At 35.4% G+C, this 4,354-nt stretch overlaps 1 non-coding gene across 1 annotated transcript; it reads right to left on the minus strand.

Annotated features, from left to right (window-relative positions):
* Positions 1–3,979: 3,979 nt before the first annotated feature.
* On the minus strand, positions 3,980–4,083 carry LOC116271388. Its single transcript, XR_004179946.1, has one exon. It is a non-coding gene; the product is annotated as a small nucleolar RNA U13 (small nucleolar RNA).
* Positions 4,084–4,354: the final 271 nt, after the last annotated feature.

The raw sequence follows: 4,354 nt of genomic DNA on the forward strand, positions 1-4,354 counted from the left end.
AGCCAGAACCTTAAGACCCGATGTCAGTGGTATCTTCCTAAGGAAGACTTGTTATCTTCAGTCTCTTTTGAGCATGATGTCAGGTTACTCAAGGTCCTCCATAATTTTGGTCATATGTGAATTTTCTGTATCATTATTCAAGCCATACTACATATCTGCCATCCCAAATACTTGTAATCCTTATAACTAGAGACACCCTTCTTTAATCAGTTTCTGTGTTCTTAGTGATACACAATTTTTTATTTCTCTACAGGAAACAACCTCTTTTGTTATGACATTAGCTTTCATATATCTGTTTCAGCACATTCACAATCTGCCTTGGATTATAAAATATTAGTATAAAAAATTCTTTGGAATCAGCTTAGTCGTGGTGTTAAATCATGCTTCCATCCTTTACTAGCTGTGAACATCTATGCAAGTCATTTAATCTCTCAGAGCTGAAGTTTCCTCATTTGTAAGATGAGAAAAGTATAAATTTATGCGTGTGTCATCATAGAAATTAAATAAAATAATGCATATAACAAACTGTACAATGCCTGACCCATAGTGGACCAATAGACTCTTGTAATGCTAGCTGGTTTCCTCAAGAACAAATCATACTCTAATAAAAAAATATATAGTATTGATAGTAAAAGCAAATTATAGCTAATAAAATATCAAAGACTATTCGTTGGTAGGTACTTCATTCATTAAACGAGAAAAGCAACAGAGCACTCTCTACTGGGAGACAATTTTCCATAGGTCTCTTGTGTTTCTCAGTATCTTGTGAGTACAGTCAGTGAATGACCTTTGGTTTCAGAGTATCTTTTCAAGGATTCTATATAGGAAAACCTTGGAAAATATCCATCGTGTCACCAGGGCAGGTTTGTTTACTATCTAATGCAACAGATAATGTCTTTTTCCAGACCAATGTTTGGGAAGGCTTCCTTTCAGTTTATTATATATTTAAAAAATTGTATTTACCAATCTTGAGGCTCTTTTGCTGTGATGAAAATCCGCTGTATGCACAGCTTCAACTGGACCTCTCAGGGTTGCCTCCATGAAACTTGTAGGAGAAGCAACAGAAAGGTTGGTCATATGTGAATTTTCTGTGTCATTATTTAAGCCATACTACATATCTGCCACACCAAATACTTGTAATACTTATAACTAGAGACACCCTTCTTTGATCAGTTTCTGTGTTCTTAGTGATACACAACAGAGCAAAAATGATACTCATGCTCATTACTGTGCCATTAAAAGTCCTGTGTCTCTGATCCAGGAGTCTCATGTCTTCTGCCGGCATCCATTAAACTGTGGTATGTTAAATTGTTAGTTGGTTAGTAAGGTAAAAATCTCAGAACCTTCGCTGTTGTTGGGACAGCTTGATCTGATTATGTTATTAAAAGTGATTTAAAGAAAATAACCTAAATGTCCATCAGCAAAATGTGGTACATCCACACAGTGGGGTATTATACAGCCATAAAAAGAAATGAAACACTGTTGTATGCTATAAGATGGGTAAACCTTGAAAACCTTAAGCTAAATGAAAGAATCCAGAAATATATTGTAAGATTCCATTTATATTAAATATCCTAAATAAGCAAATCCATAGAGACTGAAAGTAGGTGAGTGGTGGTCAGTATATGGGAAGAGGGAGGAATTGAGACTGACTGCTAATAGGTACTGTGGCTCCTTTTTGGGCTGATGGAAATATTCTGGAATTAGTGGTGATGATTGCACAACATTGTGAATATGTAAAAGAGAAAGAGAGAGAGGAACAGAGAGACAGGGAAAGAGAATCTTTTGTGTTCCTGAAAAAGCATGGATTAGGGGCCAGTAGACAAGGTTTTGAATCTTGGTTATTTCTTTTACCATTAGTGCCAACTCCATAACTTCTCTATGCCTCATTCTTCATGTTCACAAGTGATCAACTAATACCCACTCTCGGGTTCATTGTGTATATGAAACCTGAGAATGCCTTAGAGGTTGATTCAGAGTTGATGACTGTTAACTGGTGACTATAAAGGTGAAAATGGCAACAATTTCTTCAGAAAATAAATTAACTAAAAGAAAAAGAAGTGGCTACACTTCTCATACATGCCACCATATGCTTACAAATGCATATCCAGAGTTACAGTGAGTCTACTGTGGATTTGTAGAAATATTTCTCTTACCAACATTTAAATAAATACATTTAAAAAAATAGTGTTATTTATGTTTCTACGAGTAATTGGAAGTATGCTTTCTCATGCACAGTTCTATAGTAAAGATAATACACTGTCAACAGAATTTACATGCAAATAACTCCTTAGTGTGCTTTAGTTGGGAGATGTTCGATAATTAAGTCATCCTGAGAATACATTTCTAATAGCTTATCTGTTTCTGGACCTTGCTCATTTTAAGAAGTGGTATATCATTTTGTAATCAAGGTGGCAATGTCAGAAAGCCTTGTTTTATTTTTTAAAAATCATTGTATTTTCTTAAAATGGTGAAATTCTTTCATTGATAAGACTGAGATAGGCTGATGAAATGTATTTCATGATGGTGAAATATAATTGGATGGAAAAAATAGCCATCCATAGAGTAGTTGGATATTAGACTAATGTGGTGCATTTTAATAAATGAAGCCAACTTTACCATATTCATTCTAAATGATGCACATTTTTACATAGTTGTGAAAATCCCACATCAACTTTAGTCAATCAGTGCTTTAAAAATATTTAGAAATAATTTGAGAGTATCAGAAATAATAGTTATTCCTCATGGCATTTGAAATAGAGCCATCAGAGCGCACTCCTCATCTACTAGATAACAATAGGGAGAATAGTGAGGCAGGGTGACCGAGACAAAGAAATAAGGACCTGGCAAGTCTGGTTAGCAAAGGGTAAGATAAAGGGCATCAATGGACTTTAAATGACACAGAGGCCAAGAGAGATCAGCATGAGAAAAGGAGGTGGTAGGAAAAGAATCAACATTTTAAAGGATAGAGAATGTGTTTCTATTTTCCCCTAGCTTTTCTCATTCAAATCTCATTTTTCAAGATCTTCCTTTCTATTCATCTTCTGTCCTTCATTCAGTGTTTTTCCCTCTTAATGCCTCCCGGGCTACCACCTGCTGTCCTTGTTTCTCTACATATCATTTTTCACCATCCAGTCTTTTATCTCTTTTTCAGTTATTGCCTCAAGCCAATTTCCCAAATTGGATCTAGGGGCCTAGTTTCTCAACATCTCACTTGGGAGTGTCCAGGCAGGGGCCCAAGCTGGAGGCAGCCTGGAGTGAGGGGCATGGGCAGGAACTGTATACCTGCTTCAGTTCAGTGATTCTTGGATGCAAGTAGCCCCAGGGGCTGCAGGGAGGGTCCCTGGAGAGAGTTTCACTGTGCCAGTTTTAAATGCTGCCTAGGCCCTAGTGTTTCGGTCCCTCATACAATGACTGCAGACCCTGACACAGTTCCAAATATACTGAGTTGAATAAATACAATGTCAAAGGAAGAAGCAGCTGCTTTGGAAAAGGCATCGTGGCCTTGATGCCTGTCTCCAACTATGTGTAAACACTTACCTTCCTAGGTGATATTCCAAAGCTCAGTCCGTATTGTAAAAGTCTGAGATACAAGAATATGTATTTTTAAGGTCCTTTAAGGTACTATGTAAATTTTTAGTAGAGTTTCATTTATTTTTAATAATTATTTTTATATTGCAAGTAGAAACGATTTTGCAGTTATGGTAAAGTATTAGTGTCTAGTGCTGTCAGAACAAAATATCACAGACTGGATGGTTTAAACAAGAGAAATGTATTTTATTTAAATGCATTTAGAGGCACTCTCTGTATGTGCCTGCACCTAAGTTTTCTCTTATAAGTATACCAGTCATATTGGATTAAGGGCCACCTTAATGTCTTCGTTTTAATTTGATTATTTCAATAAAGACCCCATGTCCAGACAGTCATATTCTGAGGAAATGGGTGTTAGGATTTCAGCATCTGATATGTATATAGAAAATGTCAGACAGGTAATGTGCCAACATTGTAATAACGTTAGTGAGAGGCATGTCTCACACATGAGCATTGAAATACAATCATTATGTTTATGTACAACAGAAGGATTACATATTAATTTTTTGAGGGGGACACGATTCATTCCATAACAGGTAATAATATAAAATTTTATTTTGAAAACACTTAAATAAACACTTTAGGTAAAAATTATTAAATAAATATTTTAACTAAAAATTATTAAGTAAATAATTAGTATTTATAAAACACTAAATAAGGATGAACTCTCCTCTAATATTTCAAGAATTATGTCAGGAATGCAGTAGAAAATAACTAATGAAAGTCTGGAACATGCAGATCCAGTGAAATTTCACTTTTAAAG

Source organism: Papio anubis, chromosome 18, assembly GCF_008728515.1.
Source record: "Papio anubis isolate 15944 chromosome 18, Panubis1.0, whole genome shotgun sequence".
In the NCBI taxonomy this organism is placed as follows: Eukaryota; Metazoa; Chordata; class Mammalia; order Primates; family Cercopithecidae; genus Papio; species Papio anubis.